Source organism: Etheostoma spectabile, chromosome 9 (genome assembly GCF_008692095.1).
Source record: "Etheostoma spectabile isolate EspeVRDwgs_2016 chromosome 9, UIUC_Espe_1.0, whole genome shotgun sequence".
Taxonomy (NCBI): domain Eukaryota; kingdom Metazoa; phylum Chordata; class Actinopteri; order Perciformes; family Percidae; genus Etheostoma; species Etheostoma spectabile.
Genome location: NC_045741.1, coordinates 30,737,428 through 30,754,927, shown reverse-complemented (window position 1 = coordinate 30,754,927; position 17,500 = coordinate 30,737,428). Strand labels below are relative to the sequence as shown.

At 40.4% G+C, this 17,500-nt stretch overlaps 1 protein-coding gene and 3 long non-coding RNA genes across 4 annotated transcripts in view; 2 read left to right on the top strand and 2 right to left on the bottom strand.

Moving 5' to 3' along the window:
• Nucleotides 1-17,500, bottom strand: part of LOC116695487 (cadherin-2) — a 101,935-nt gene that overhangs the window by 62,040 nt on the left and 22,395 nt on the right. The window lies entirely within an intron of this gene.
• LOC116695502 (uncharacterized) lies at nt 1,193-1,794 on the top strand. Its single transcript, XR_004333478.1, has 3 exons — nt 1,193-1,325; nt 1,453-1,598; nt 1,731-1,794. It is a non-coding gene; the product is annotated as an uncharacterized LOC116695502 (long non-coding RNA).
• The window catches only part of LOC116695498 (uncharacterized), a 7,577-nt gene continuing 500 nt past the window's right edge, over nt 10,424-17,500 (top strand). The window contains exon 1 of the long non-coding RNA XR_004333473.1: nt 10,424-10,533. This is a non-coding gene — a long non-coding RNA (uncharacterized LOC116695498). The remainder of the gene's footprint in view (nt 10,534-17,500) is intronic.
• The window catches only part of LOC116695499 (uncharacterized), an 18,057-nt gene continuing 11,820 nt past the window's right edge, over nt 11,264-17,500 (bottom strand). Inside the window, exon 3 of the long non-coding RNA XR_004333474.1 lies at nt 11,264-11,452. This is a non-coding gene — a long non-coding RNA (uncharacterized LOC116695499). The remainder of the gene's footprint in view (nt 11,453-17,500) is intronic.

The window sequence follows — 17,500 nt, the reverse complement described above, 5'->3', positions numbered from 1 at the left end:
ACATTTTGAAGAGTAAAGTTGCTCTATCAGTGGAGTTAAAAGTGAGTGTAAAAATCTGCAGAAACGTAGCATTTTCAACTCTACGCGCAGTGATGAATATCCGCCATTCTGCTGTGCTGAAGTTTGGCACATGTCGGTGGAGGAAGACTGCGAATGAGCGTTATACCAACTTGGTAAGTAACATCCCTGTGTTTTTAACACCAAAACGATATTTTTTAACGTTAAGTTACATAATTTTAAAGTTTTGCTGATATGAGTCAAGGGTATTAACGTAACCTTAACGTTAACCAGCTAGCAATCCATGTCGTTGATTTCAACATTTCAATATCACGTGGTGTTGCAATATTTTCACTTATGAACGATTTATGCGTAAAATAACGTTAGCTCGGTCGCTATAACAACAAAATATTTAATACAGTTAACAGCTTTTCATAGCTAATGTATTTTTTAGCTTCCCAGGCAACGTTAATCTGTTTATAACGTTACTGGCAATGTTAGCAATTGCATGCTTCTGATAGTTAATGTTGGTCTTATATAAACGATAATTAGATCACTGATTGCATGTACGTGTTTGTTTAACATGGCTATTTTAACGGGTTAAGGTTACTGTTCGAACTAAAATATCTAACTTTGGCACAGCTATTTGGTAACGTTAGCTAATGAGACAACGTACGTGCCTCTAAAATTTAACTAGCCTAAACCTATATTTGCTGCAGAAAATAGCCAAACGTTATTCAACCAGCACAACTTTGTCTTCTTCAGCCGCCCTTTGTAACCGTGTAACATCTAGTGCATTGCCAGTACTGAGAGAAATGGATAGTAACTTTATTTGAACTACGCCCAAATTATGATTTTGAATATTTTTCTATGTTACAGGGGCAAAATGCTGTTGCGTGTTCAATTCGGGGAAGAGCAGAAATACTTCAAGCTGTCTGAGCTGACATTCGATGCTTTCTTGAAGAAGGTGGGTACATTAGGTTAAAGCAAAATACATCACCCAATAACCAAATAATACAGCATTAACCTATTATGCTATGATATCTAGTTAGGTCAATAATCATTGCTGTTCAAACTCCGGTGCAGGTCTTTCATCTTTTTTTGAATACAAAATTAAATATGACCATTGATTCTTGTGACAAAGTAATGTTTTTTCTTTATTAAACTTTTTTAAACAGCATGTCTAAAATTCAACATACCAGAAAGCAGGCAGCCAGACATTAAGGTTTATGACCAGTCAGACACAGAAGTTGACACAGAGGTTTTTGAAGAAATAGTGAAGGAGTCACCTGGAACTTTCAGAATCATGCTGGGCAATGGAGGACTTGGTATTTATTCAGACAATTCACAAATTATTTTGTTTAGTTTAAAGGCCGGAATGAGAATATTTATTGTCTTAAAAATAACTGATTCTTGTAATGTGTTTATATTTTGTACATATTTCATAATGAACAGGTGCCTCTCAATCATCATCATGCTCGGGTACATCTGATGACACCATCATCCTGAATTTAATGATGGGTGACCCTGTTGAAGAAGTAGCCGCTGACGAAGGAAGCCAGCCTAAAAGGCCATGCCACATAAACTACGAGGCAAAATCGGTAAGTGGTGGAAATTGCTGTTAAGTCCAATCTGAATGTTGTTTCACCATGGGAAGTGTTCTAGATAAGTATTTTTTTCAACATTACATATGGTTTCACAATAACGGAAAGCACATTTTATTCCACCTATAGTTGATTGAAAAAATCCTAACATCAAAACCTGGTGGTGAACGCATTATGCAAGAGTATGGAAAAAACCAAATCTCTGACAGATGCCACCAGAAGACAGATGATTAACATACTTGCTGCTGAGATGACAGAAAACATGGGTAAGCATAAGGGCTATAAAGAAACATTGTTATTATTTTACAGTTATTAATTATGTAAATTGTGTTGTGCAATGTCATTGATATGATGTTAACTTTGAATTCATTTGCTAGGACATCCCCCCCCAAAAGTGTTAGAGTGATGTATGCACAGGGGATAGTAACCTTGTTTCCCTATCTAGAAGACCCATACTCACAACATGGATATGTAAGTAGTTAATGGGTTAGTGCAACATTATGCACATATTCACTGTTTGAAATGTTAATAGTACTCCTTTATAAATTATTATAATTGCATAGGAACATTACTACGATCCGGAGAGTGGTTCGGGATACCTTGCATGGCGATTGAAGACCATACAGAGAAAATCAGCAGAGGAAAGAGGTGCCTCAGTCAGCAAATCTCCTAAAGGTATGTTTACTGATCAGTGACATGTGATTATAACCTGTGAATTGTACAGAAATTAGTTCTTAACATTGTAATTTCTCTTAAGTTGGTGGGCCAGGCCGTGGTCGTCAGCCCTTCGCCAATGATAGAGAGCTGTCTGATGAGGATGTGGAAGCAGCTATTGCTGTTTTAAAACACTCTTCTGATGAAAAGACTGTCCGTGAGAAGATGAAAATGACCTTCATATATCGGCAAGCAATGGTCAACGATGAAGCCAAATCATCAGATGTCTTCTTGGTCTTCCCACGATTTCTGGACACACCAGGACTGGTATGACATCTAATAATCATTGCATCACCAAAATCTCCAATGTGCATTATGTATCACTCATCACTTTGTCTATGTGTGTTACATTGCAGATAGAACAAGATTTCAGACTTCTGTTTGGTGAGGCCGGCCAACAAATTTTTGGAGAAGTGGCCAACCCTCAAAGCAAAAGTAAAAGGAAAGCCATGGACTTGTACCCACCCAGAACTCTTTGGATTGATGCGCAATGCTGAGTCAGCTGCTGAAGTTGAGAATGGTAGGAATGGAACTGTTTTACTTTTTATTGTGGGTTAAGTAGGTGTGTAGAAAGTGTACATTTCCATATTGGTGCTAGTTGTCAATTTGAATGCTATACTATGGTATAATGTTAACCAGGTTTTTATTCACTTATTTGTAGGCTGGGACAGTGACATGTCTGCCATCTTGCTGCTGCTACATTTGCTACCACCATCTGCACAAGGTAGAAAGAGGCCGGGAAAGCTGTCTGCATATCAAGCTGTAGATCAGCTCATCAGATTTCAAAAGGTATGCTTAAATGATTAGTTCACTTCTAAAAACATTTTGGCTGATAATTTACTAACACGCATGTCATCCAAGATGTTCATGTCTTTCTTTCTTCAGTCAAAAAGGTTTGAGGAAAACATTACAGGATTTTTCTCCATATACCGGACTTCAATGGGGACCAATGGTTTGAGGGTTCAAGTCTGTCTCAATGTAGCTTCAAAGTCCGTGACATGATCTCAGCAGGAATAAAAGTTCTTATCTACAAAACAACAGTCGTTTCAAAACCTCAAACATTGGTCCCCATTGAAGTCCATATATTGGAGAAAAGTCCTGTAATGTTTTCCTCAAACCTTAATTTTTTTTAAAATAAGAAAGAAAGACATGGACATCTGGATGATGGGGGTAAGTAAATTATCGCAAAAAATGTTTTCAAAGTGAACTAATCCTTTAAGAGTTGTTTAAAAATATATCTTCCATCACTTCCATCTTGTGCACAGTTTGAGGTGATCTGATCTATGTCAGAAATAGTCACTAAAACAATTCTGTTAAATGTGTTTTGTTGTAGGTTGGAACAGTGTGCAGCAGCATCTAGACAATCACCCCAAGCAGTCAGCCCTACCTTCTCGCCCAGGGATCCACACAAAGCACCATTCACTCCTTCTTTTGTGGTTGACAAGAATGCACTTCCATGCAAGGCAAAAGGTTCAGTTGGCGCTTTTGACGAACTCTTTAAAGCCCATTACGTCTTTTGACGTCATACAGTCTTCCCTGAGCAGCTTTTTCACTTTTGTGCAACAACCATCTATAACATCGACATGGGGGAACAAAAGGAACCCCTAAGTTGCGGAGTTGCGAGCAAGAATGGTGCGTTTTATGAGATAAAACTATGAATTGTTTTCTTGGCAAAAGTGACCATGGAAGTCCAACAAACCTTGTTAAGCACTTTAAGGTAATTCATGGACTATGTACAGGCAGGACTCTTTTTGTTGAAGTGTGGTCAAGAGGATGCTCACGTTCTTTTGGTAGTGTTTTCAGGTTTAGAAAGCATCTTAATAGTGCCATATGGAAGCAAGTTTAGTTATATCTGTGGAATCTAATCTTTCATATCCTCAAAGCACCATCAATACAAGTAATGTTTTTCATGTTGAGAGTCGACTGAGAGTTAGAGGCCGAGCACAGTATACTTCGCCATACATGTAAATAGTTGTTCACTGTAATTTCTGATCAAGGCAGCAGGTGTTGCTCAAAGTACACTGAATTCTGTAGTGACTTCCATGGAAGAGATTGTTCAAGAATATCCCCAGCATCTAAAGAGACAGTGATAAAGCATGTATTTAGTAATGAAAGAGAAACGGAAATGTGCAGAAAGTTGAGGCGTGTTTTGAGGGGTTAGAGAATCCTTTCACAATTCTAAATTCGGAATACAAACCGATCAAAATTTATGACTGACAGTGGGAAATGGTTGAACCAATTGAATGTGTGATTGGTTCAAGATTTGACACAAGACGAAATAAAAAGACGGAACCATATGATCAGGTATTAGTTCAGATAAATTCATGTATATTCCATTTTATCTACACTGAAGTCAATATTTAAAAGTCCTATGTTGCGAAATGTTGCAACGCTCAGCACCAGCGACTCTAGACGGAGAGATATTTGTGATGGATCTTTTTTAAAAGTCCCCCACTGTTCTCACTGAGAAGCAGACACTACAGATCCAGATGTTCTATGATGACTTTGAGGTCGCCAAACCTCTGGTCCAAAGCGAGGTATTCATAAATTAGGTGGAGTATATTTTACTTTAAGAACTTCTCTCCAAAATGGAATTCTTTTTGCTAACATACACCTGTGCAGCCTTATTTCATGCTCAAGATGTATAACGTTATGTTTTAGTGAAATTTTTGTGCTCCCATTGTTCGAGATATTAAGTGTTAGAGAGTGATGGTATGGAGATTCCATTATACATGGTTTTGTTCGTGGCACTGTAGTGCAGGTAACTGGTTGATAATTTGGGATTTGCATTTGTTTGGTCTAGTGGAGTCTTTCATTGCAAGGTACTGTTGCAGGTTCTGTTTAGCGGAAAAGGAGACTTCAGACAGAATTCTCTGAAGACTCTTCCAAAATAGTTTTGCGCACCAAAGATGTACACACTGCTCACTGTCAAGAAATGGCTTGTAATCCATCCCTTCCCTACGTTTTTGGTGTGAAAAGGTCATGCATATTAAATTCATTGGAGTATTTTCACACAACAGAGAACTTCTCAGTTGATGTGATGCATGATGTGTTAGAAGGGGTGGGCCAGTACGAATTGAAGTTATTATTTCTGTATTTGAAGGAAAAGCATGTTACATCAGCAGAAATACATTCAAGAATACAAAGTTTTGATTATGGTTTCATGGAGAGAAACAACAGACCTGTAGCTGTTAATTTAAGTGAAGGATCTAATGATCTGGGACTGAATGCAGTTCAGTCCTGGTGCTTACTGAGGAATGTTCCTCTTATCTTTGGAGATTTGTTTACTTCTACTGACCAACACTGGAGCCTGCTTCGTTACTTCTTCAATAATAACATCATATTCTCGCCTATGTTATCTCAAGGTTTATGTGTATATTAAAACTTATAATTGGGGATCACCACCACCTGTTTAAAAAGTTGTATCCTCAGAAAACCTTTTACCAAAGCATCATTTTCTTGTCCACTATCCCCGCTGCATCCAAAAATTGGGCCTGTCCTTCATAGTTGGTGTATGAGTATGAAGGCAAGCAATTTTTTCAAAAAAACAGCTTAAAATCGTTTAAAAATATTACCAAAACGCTTGCAAAAAGCACAGATTCATATGGCAATAGTTGGCGAAATTCAACAACTTTTAGTCGGTTTTGAACTTGGTCCAGAAAAATGGTTCTTTAAATATGGTAAAGGGGTTCTGGAATTGCTATGGCAATGCAAGTGCCCATCAGCATTCAGGTTATGAAGGTTAATTGGGCTAAACATAATGGGTTTGTTTATCGACCAAACTTGGTTATCTGTGGGAAAGTTGAATCTGAAATGCCCGTGTTTTATCAGATTGAGTCAGTTCTGATAATGTTTGAAAAACTGTTGCTACTCACAGTGCCTTTAGTTACAGTAACTTTTCAAGAACATTTCCATGCTTATGAGGTGATCAAATCAAAGCAGGATTATGTTTTTTTTCATGTCGACAACCTGCATTACCCTAGGCCTTTTGACATACAAATGTCATATGGAGGGAATGACACAACTCTCCTCATCGTGCCATATTGCTTTCTCTGGTAAACATTTTTATGATGAAGATATGTTTCTGTCAGAGACAAGGCAATGGGTTTGCAATGTAATTTCACTGACATTGAAATGCTTTCTTTTTTTTGTGAAAATAAATGGTGAGTGCTGTGATCTATTGTGATTGTGCTTGTTTTCATTTGATTGTAGTTGAAAGTTCTATAATTCAGTAACACTGCATCTTATGATTTATAATTTTTTAAATCACTGAGAAATGAAAAGTAAATATTACACTTAAAGTGTCATTTTTTAAAGGAAAATTGTAAAAAAATTAACTCTACAGTGTGATCATATTACTCTTAACAGTGCAATTAAACTACAGTGTTAAATACATTTACACATTTCATTGTTATTTTTTACACAATATTGAGTAGAATTAACTCTAAAAACTTAACACTGACCAAAGAGTTAATTTTACACTGATTTTGAGCGGGACCAAATGTTATCTGAAACGGAGTCAATTTCAACTCTATAGGAGTTAAATTAACACTTCAGTTTTTACTGTGTACTTGGAATTTTTTCCAAAATTACGATTACGAATCGTTTGGAGGATTTGGTTTCAAGTCTGATCATGGGTTCCAAATTTAACATGCGCAAGTTTTGGTTTCCGTAACGACCAGTTGTGTTGTAGCCATGGAGCACAGTAAGTGGCGCTCTAGTGTGGCTTCATTTTACGTAAAAAAAATAAAAATAAATAAATAAATAAAAAAGCCTGGTAAAACTGCAAACGACCATTGAATCAAAATAAAACTTTCTGAATTAATAAGAACCGGAATCGAAAGGAAGAATCGCAATTGGAACCAGAATCGTTAAAATCCCAACGATGCCCAACTCTAGATCACATACACTTTACGTGACTGCCATCCCATTTCCAAAGCAGGCCACAGGGCCTCCCATCTCTCATCGTATGGTTCCTACCATCCGTTAAATATCAACTTTCATTCTTCTTGAGAAGAACTGCAGAGATAGTCGCGAGAACCGGAACTTCGGTACCAAGTTGGTACAAACATTCTTAAAACCCAACGGTACTTGTTTTTCTGCTGTAGCGTAGGTACTGTTGGATAACAAAGATACCAAGGTTGCAGTTATATATATATAGCCAGAACTTCATTTGCAGCTCAGAGAAAAAATCTTTTTTTAATGGCAAAAATAACACCTCATATTTCCCCTGTATTCATGCAGCAGACTCAGTGCACTGAGTCTGCAAAGTTCATGTCTGTGACAGCAGACAGCAGGGCAGTCGAGTGTGTTATCTGAACAGATGAACAGGTGAAGTGAAGATGGCTTCAACGGTTAAAAACAGGTTTGGTAGTGAACGACTCACTAACATGCTTCAAAAGGCTTCTGCATTTCTGTGTTTTTAGCTGATCTGGAGGAAATAATATTCGAATATGTAGATTGGCGATGCTGTTTTGTCCTCATTGTTCTCCGTGAAGTTAGCCGGTTATGTCATGTAAGTGCAAGTGATGTAATGTAGCGGTTTCCGTGGAGTGAGAACTGCGCCGAACTCCATTTAATAAATAGCCTTTAAACAGGAAATAACCAGAGACACAGGTGAAACAGCTTTGAAAGTAACATATTTTCTTTCAAAATTAGTGCCGTGTGGAGGATCCGATACATGCCAACCAACAGTCCAAAACCCAAAGAGATTCAGTAAAGTGGGAAATAAAAGGAGACTTTTAGTCATAAGTTGTAGAACAGGCAGGAGACAGCATATCCTGACATGTGAAAAACTGTAACACGCTCATTTTTGACACTGATAAATCACTTCAACAATTAATCAAAAATGTTTTTTGTTGATGGACTTCATCAACTAATCACCGCAGCACACGATCCCAACAGGACACATTTCAGGACACAAGGTTGTCTAGCCTCCATCAGAGAGAGAAAGAGGGTTGGAGAGGGGAAAAAAGGAAGAAAGAATTGAAGAAAAGAGAGGGGAAAAAAGGAAGAAAGAATTGAAGAAAAGAGAGGAGAGACCCAGACAGCCACAGGGGAACCTGGGATCTCAGAGCCAACGAGACAGTGAAGATCTCCACTTTTAGATCTGAGCCTGAGCAAACATGAGACTACTACCAATTATCACCTAGTGCACCTGCCAACATACACACACACCCACCCACCCACCCACACACACTCACCCACACACACCCACCCACACACACACACAGTCTACCAGTCCGGTGTTAATGAAGACATTCACAGGTCTGCCCCCTCCTCCTGCTGCTCCAACTCCTCCACAAAAACCTCTTGAATGTCTACATGGATGTGCATGAAAAGCATAAATCTGTGCACTCTAATAATAATAATAATAATAATAATAATAATAATAATAGACCTTTTATCCTCTACGGAAACCAAAACTTGCTTGTGTTAAATTTGGACAGGTGATTGGATTATCCAAACGATTCCAATTTTAAAAAAAATAAGTCCATTGGAATTGTAACTTTTGAACCGATTCCCAGTTGGAGTCTGTCCCCCCCCCGCCAACCCTGCCCATTCCCCCACCCTACCACAGCATCCCAAACTGATTTCCCATGAATCTGCGCTCCCTATGCCCTTTCTTCAGAGCAATCTTTGAGGTAGAACCCTGAGGTGTTTAGGCAGTCTGGAATCAGGGTTCATGATCCAAACAGGACCCTGGAGGAGTTTTGTTTTGTGGAGGAAATGGACTGCCGTGCTGGAGGGGTTCAGGATCCAGTGATAAACAGAGTGTGACAGGAGCGAGGCGGAAGCCCCCTTCGGGCGCTCTGTGGTGAAGATGGCTGCTCTGATTAACTGTCACACTGACCGCAGGAGATAAAACAATCACTTCTTAATCCACTTGTGAATGAGACTCTGTGCCTTTATTCTTTGTGCAGAAAAAACTCCTGAGATTGTGATTCTGAGTAACATTATTTAACATATGCAGTCGTTATTAAAGCTGCACTGAATCATCCGTTCACAAGTCGCGGGCAGCGGAACAAGACGTAAACACAAGCCTATGAATTATCAGCTGATCATTGTCATAGTATCAGTATCGTAGTTAATGGGAATGGGTTAGCTCAACATTAGCATTTATTTCACAAGGCAACAATATTGTAGCCTGGAAATCCAGACCCAAATCCGAAAGATAGGGATCTGGCACAGAGTAATAAAAATAGCTCGAGGGGCGGCACCAAGCGTGCATTTGAAAATCTCACTGCACGCAATTGGATACCACTACAACCAATCACAACACACAGGGTGACGCTTAACTACCAACGGAGCTAACTGGTAAATTAAACTGTTGTCATCTGTTCAGCTCGCCTCTGGCCCCGCCTATATCAGATACACTGATGTGATTGGTGCAGCTCGCCTCTGCCCCGCCTATATCAGATACACCGATGTGACTGGTGCAGCTCCCATCTGGCCCGCCTATATCAGATACACCACTGTGATGGGTGCAGCTTGCCTCTGGCCCGCCTATATCAGATACACCAATGTGATTGGTTCAGCTCACCTCTGGCCCGCCTATATGAGATACACCGATGTGATTGGTGCAGCTCGGCTACAAGGGCATAGTTAATGAGCAGCATTACTGACTGCCAAAGTGACTCGCTGAGCAAATTCAATTTGTGCTCTTGCAAGAACTCTGGTTTCCAGGGTAACAATATTGTACCATTTCTTTACATCCAATGCCAACGTTGGTTTATATTCTCACTCTCTACAGTATGTGCGCTACGTCACTACGCTAAACTGTGGCTAGACTGTGATTAAGCTATGGTCAGGGAGAGGGGGTCATGATTGGATAAAAAAAAGCATGAAAGTCAGACACGCTTACATGTAGGGCTGGGTATCGTTCAAAAATGTGCGATGCCGTTACCGATACCAATGCTGTGACTTCAATACCGGTTCATAAATTATACTTTTTTCTTAACAAAGTTGAGAAAAATCTATTTCACCAAAAACAAACAGCATTATACATTATTTTACATTGTAAAGTAAGACAGCCAATCACAAACATTATTACACATTAGATCTTGGTAGAAGCATGCTGCGTGCTGACTGGCTCACAGACAATGAGATTTACTCCTCAGGTATTGAATGGCGAGGCATTTTTCAATACTCGATACTTTAGAGGCAATTCTGTCGGTGTGTAAAAATGATTGAATTGGGTACCCAGCCCTACGCACATGTCCTTCCACCCACCTGAAGTTTTCCAGCCTCGCTACGTGAAAAAACACACCAGCTCCGGCACATAACTTTAACATCATAAATTGTAAGGTACTGGGCAGTTCAGTGGTGTTTGTGGTGAATGTCTGTCCAATACGTCTCTCCTTTAGCTGTTTCTGTCTCCACCAACCCCAGAAAGAATGTGTGTCTCTCTAGCTGCACGCTCCACTGTGTTCCCCTGCACCCACGGTCCAACTATCTAAATTAGTCTAGAATAAAGTCTTTCTGTTATGATAAAACATATGCACATGCTGGCTGACAGAGGGAATCACCAGTCTCCATGTGCATCAGATATGATCTTCTTTTAGATAAATGTTGTGGTTTTTTTCTAATGGTTTTTATGTTAATCAGACAGCAGTTTTTACAGCCTTTTATATTATGCCATGAATGTTCTATACGACAAGTCTGACTGACAGCAGAGCTGATTGGTTTAAAAAAAAAAAGCCTGACAGAGAGACAGCTGACAGAGCTTCGAGGGGCGTGCATGTAGAAGAATCCATCTACACACTTTTATTGCTGATATTCCAGATTTGAGCCATGGTATATGCGTGGTTATAATGTGCAATTTACACAAAATAATCACGTCATCCCCATGGAGCCCAAACTCGCATACATCATCAGTCACTGCAAAACTGTTCAACGTTGCTGTGGTGACCATTTGGCCCAGCCATGATGATTTCCTTTGTGCTACTTATTCCTTTTTTATTTTTTATATATTAAGTAAATTCTAATTCCTACTTCCATTCAGTTTTTCACTTTACTCACCAGACAAACAAGCAGTGGCTGGCGTCATCATGCTCATTTGGAGTCAAGGGCCTCATTTTAACGATCTGAAACGCAACTATCAAACGCCAAACGCAAGTAGCTTTGTGGGCGGATCTCTTGCTATTATACCGGCGGGATAAATGACTTTTGGGTTGGTCCGAAGTAGCTACATTACTCATAGGTGTGGTTTGGGCGTAACGTGCCAAAAACCAATCAGAGCGTTATTTCACATTCCTTTTAAAAGCAGGCATGCTTGTTCCATGCCAGATTGCTATTATAATGGTGGATTTGATAGGTGCACGCTCTTAATACATCCATGGGCACATGCCAGGAGCGGTTCACAGCTAAGGAGACAGACGTTTGCTATTGATTTTGACAAAATGTAACTGAAGAAATGTCACAAAAACATACTTTCCGATGTTTTGGGCTCACTCTCGCTGAATCACGAGGTTATGAATGCATGGTGAAAATTTTGCAACGTTGTCTAACATTAGACGGAGATGACCTCACTATGGACGATGCAGCTGTTCTGTCTTTCCTCTCCAATGCTGCTCATGCAGTTCACCTTCACATCGCCTTAAGTCCTCTAATAGTTCCTCATTTATGTCATCAACACGATTCATGGCAATGTGTATAACAAGGTCGTATTTTTCCTTGGAATTATGTATGGCTTGCAAAAATGGGAACTGCTGGGTCTGTGAATGCACTGTGTAGACACTCTACATTACGGTCAAGCATGCGCCCTTAAAATAGCATCTGACTAACGCTCCACTGACTTGTGACTCGGTTTTTCCTGGTCTCTGGTGGAATCTTTTTCTAAAACTGCAAAATAGCACTAGGGAACACGCTTGCACCGGAACACGCTTCCTCTTTTTGCTGAATTCCCCGGGAACGCAAGTTTATTAGGGGACCCCTAAGGTCTATATAAAAGAGACTTCAGATACAGTATTAGGGGACCACTAAGGTCTATATAAAAGAGGATTTCAGATACAGTATTAGGGACCACTAAGGTCTATATAAAAGAGATTTCAGATACAGTATTAGGACCACTAAGGTCTATATAAAGAGACTTCAGATACAGTATTAGGGACCACTAGGTCTATTAAAAGAGCTTCAGATACAGATTAGGGCCACAAGGTCTTATAAAAGAGACTTCAGATACTTATTGGGGACCACTAGGTCTATATAAAAGAGACTTCAGATACAGTATTAGGGACCACTAAGGTCTATATAAAGAGATTTCAGATACAGTATTAGGGGACAACTAAGGTCGATATAAAAGACTTCAGATACAGTATTAGGGGACCACTAAGGCCTATATAAAAGCATCCAAAGAGCACCATGTCATGGGACCGCTAATTCAAAGTGAATGGTCTGGTAAAGCAGACTTAATGTAGGTTACCGTGACACAGTGTCTGCAGGTCAAATATCTGCTCCAGAACTGGAGCCTAACAAGACTGAGCTCAGTCGTCCTCAACACAATGTTAGTGAGCGAGTAGGCCAACAGTCCATTTAGTTGAAGGTTTGGCCGCCGTCACATGATCCGCTCTGCGCTGACCGTGTTGTGGTTTTCCTATGGGGAGCCAGCGCTGCACTCTTACCTTTCAAGGCGCAATCAAAGCCAGAAGCAACCATGACATATACTTGCGCTGTGCTTTGCCTCTTTTCTCTGCGCCCTACCTCACAGTTTTCCAGATTTCAGACCTCTAAAAAGTATTAAAATAAATCCAGCCCAGAAGTCTACTCGCTGGCTAACTGTTGACAACCGGTAGTCATCCAGTATGTACACTTCGCTTCCATTTATACAACGAAAAAAAGGTAGAAAGACCACTGCATGAGTTTGTTCTGCTGACAGCTAAATATGCAGAGTAAGAAAACACCCCTGGTGCTCGCAGGCACCGGTGACAGTGAACGCCACACATTCACCAATGCTGTACAGCGCTTCAGAAATCTGAAGAAAGTAAGTTTACACATAAGTAAGCAATGTGGCTGGTGCTGTGTATACTGCTGATCCAGACTCAGCCCACACACTAAAAAGGGTAAGAGTATGCTATAAATATAGCCTGCGACAAAAAGAGTCAACTTCATCTTTACAGCCACCTAACATCACTAACATGCATTTAAGACCTCTGCACCTCACTGTATTGCTCCAGAATCATGGCGTCTCCCTGCTTCTATTGGAGGCTATTTCTACGTCCACAGCTATAGTTCTGCTTTAATGGCAGGTTATGAGGCACACTTTATGAGTCAAGTTGAGACTGTAGGACTGAGGGTTTAGGGTAAACATTTGAGTGACTGCATGGAAGTAATTATGACTGCAATCTGGAGGCCAAGATTAGAGTCCGCCTGTAGCTTTGGTTGTCTGTATGTGACGAGCAGACTAAACTCAAAACGACATGGGCGGCACACTATAGACACCCACGGCTAATCCTCAGAGGACAGCTGTCGCCCTGACCTGATTGATCTGGTGCACGCACACACACACACACACACACACACACACACACACACACACACAGATTTCACACAAACAACACGGGTGCCATATACCACACAAGCCCCGACAACCATGGGCTTAGCGGCCAATGATGGAATTGCAACGCCTGGCAACCCTATTGCCTAAAAAAGAATTTTCCTATAGACTTTACATGGCGGAAGACACATCTACTGTACATATATCAGTGTGTTACATCTCCTTGGTTCTTTTAATACATCTGTGATTCATTTTCATAAGCATTGTGCCTCTTGGACAATTCAGAAATCTGGTTCTAAACCTGCGAGCATCTACTTGTAACTACTTTACATGATTGTATTTTTTTTGCATCCCTATTATCCTAATTTACTTATCAAATCTTTTACCAATTTTGAATGTTTGATTGTCTTTATTTCTTACCGTACTTTGTGTGTTGTTGTTCTGCATTTGTCTTTGTAATCTGACTCAATGACATGGAAAATGAGGGATTAATACAGTTTATTTTAATTTTTTTTTTTTTTCAATGTATTAAGCACCTTCCTCAAATTGTATATGTATTGTATTTATTTACTTTTTTTTAAGGTTATAATGTTCCCTGGATGGAAATGAGCATGCCAAATTGTTTAAACATTGTACAACATGTTTGTATAATTTACAAAAAAAATTAAAAATACAGGTTTGAATGAATTGAAACGACTCGCTAACAGCGAAAACACAATGTTTGACGTTGAATATCATAAAGAAAAAACTTGAAAAAAGATCATTATCATAACACATTTTTACAATTATTTGGAAAAAAATAAAAAACGTTTTTTTTTCTCCTCTCCCTATAATATCGTGAATATTTTCTAGATGGCGAGTTTTCCATGAAAATGTGGTGCCACTAGTGCGCATGTCCATCATGACGCCATGGGCCGCACAACGTGGAAGCAGAGCAGAAGATGTGGGACTTTTTTTTTTTTTTTTTTTAGCTTGATGAGTGCTTCATGCACCACGGAGCAACTCTCATGCATCATTGGCATGACTGGGGATCCAGTTCTCTTAATACAACCATGATACCACACACTTAGATGACGGATGTAATGGATGCTGCCTTTACACTCCCCACCGGTCTCATCCTCACGCACAATCCCATAATCCTCCCTGATCCAGGCCCTCGCCCCCGAGACGGGACCACACCTCTCTGCTCTGGACACTTGGAGTAAATATTTGGGTATTTGATACTTTGTGCGGCACATAAACCTCCGCCAGTTAGAATCACATGTCAAAGCAATGCATCACATCAAATCAAAGCAATGCGTCTGCTTTAAGCTTTCAGACTGGATCACATCCCCATGGTTATAGTGGCTAGGTACAGCCATTGGATCTGACACAGCATGACTATGACACCCACCAACCTGGGCTGGAGCTGAAATCATATACAGTATATGATATAATAATTATTTTATTTGCCAAGTACTGTACATTTGAGACATACAGTGGCTTGCATAAGTTTACACACCCATGCGAAAGGTGATCAAAAAGAGAAATAAAAACACATCTTTTGGGAATTGATCTTAAAATCCAACCTTTTAAGGACACCAATTTTCTTTGTGAATGAATAATATATTGTAAATACATAAATGTTCTTCCTTAAAATACAGGGGCCATAAGTATACACACCCCTATGTTAAATTCCCATAGAAGCAGGCACATTTTCATTTTTAATGGCCAGTTATTTCATGGATCAGGATACTATGGATCCTGATAAAGTTCCCATGGCCTTTGGAATTAAAATATCCCCCCCCCACACCCACACAAATCATCACATACCCTTCACCACACGTAGAGATAGGCATGGGGAATTTTCCATAAGATCATCTCTCAATGCAAATCAAACCAGCTATTAAGCTAACTGAAATAACACCATGCCAATCTCTAGGTATGGGGAAGGGTATGTGATGATGGTGTGTGTTGTGTGTGTGTGTGGTGGTGTGTGTGTGTGGTGGGGGGGGGGGGGGGGAGGCCCAGGAAGAACGTGCTAACTCTGTGTATTTTTTTGTTGGTCTTTTAACCCATTTCGCTCCGTGGGGAGCATCGGCCATTCATGAATCTCTCTATCTGGTTCGGTGTTGGACGGTCTTCTCTGCTTCCTGCCAGGGAGATGAGTTTCTTTGAGTTCTGCCTCCACAGACCCTCTCCAGCTGTCCCTGGCCTCCTGGCTTAACTTTTGCTTGCGGGTTCAGTTTAAGGCCTGGTCTGGTGCTGTGACGGAGGTTTTTCAGAGTATCCCCAATTTCCATTTCCCACAATTGTAATTGATTCTAATAATGTGAGCAACGTGCATGGGAATATGCTCACGTTAACACACACCAATTAATCAATGTGTGTGTGGTGTGTGTGTGTGTGTGTGTGTGTGTGTGTGTGTGTGTGTGTGTGTGTGTGTGTGTGCGGTGGTGTGTGTGTGTGCAGATGCGAAGTGTTTTTGAGTCAGAAGGCAGGACACTGAGTAGGATGATGGCCAGCCCTAATAGATTGTGAGGCCCTACTGATTTATTAAACCACTATGAGACAGAAACACACGCACACAACACACACACACCCACACACACAACCACACCACAACAACACCACACACACACAACACACACACACCACACACACACACAACACACACACACACACACACACACACACACACCGAACACAGAAACAGAAAAGACCCAGACGGACAGTGTTCACAGTTCTTGGGTTACAAGGGCGCACACAATGCATTACACACCGTGGGTAAATGGTATTATGGTACGGCCAGAAACAGCTGTCAGTCACCAAGAGGAGACAGAGTAGCGAGAGAGAGAGAGAGAGAGACAGAGAGAGGGAGAGAGAGAGAGAGAGACAGAGAGAGGGAGAGCCAGAGAAAGAGACGCAGAGAGACAGAAAGAGACAGATACACAGAGAGAGAGAGAGAGACAGAGCTGTCTGAGTTTAAACACATGGAGGCCAGAATACAGCCATCGGAAAGGACTGATTGAGTTTGTCTCCTCCTGTTCCCCTCTCTGTCTCCAATGCACTCCACCACATGAAGTTATACCACTAAGTGCTTATGACGTTTAGGTGAGTCCACTACTGCGGCGTTATCATGGGCATGTCAAGTGTAATCTAGTCTGGATCAACGCAAGTACATTTCCGGGATAAAGCCTGACAGCCACACGCTGAATGTCAGGATTTAGCCCTCACCTTCTGCTCTCTGTGTTGCCATTCTCCATCTCTGTTCTCCTTAGGGAACAAACTACAGGCTGAAAATGTCACGTTTTGAAGAAAATGTTAATGGTGCGACAATTATTCCCTGAAGTAGCCCTAAGACAGGCCTGCTTGGTTCTTTTGGGGAATAATTGTAAAGATATACAAAGAATATGTTTAGGGCATTTCTTGTCTAAGTAAATAGCTCGTGTTACTGTATTCAGTCAATAGTGTACTTCATTTAAAGAATCCACATGTTGTGTAGCCACAGTATGAAGGTAAATATGGTGCAAAAGGGAGAGCCCGTAGATGCGATGTGAGAACTTGTAATATATGATTTAAAGAGCTTGTAAAAAAAAATCTGTACTTGTAGATGCGATGTGAGCACTTGTAAAATATGACTTGAGAGCTTGTAAAAAAAGCTCTCAAGTCAACGCTAGCTTGCTATTCCACCAACACTGGCGGTGGGCTC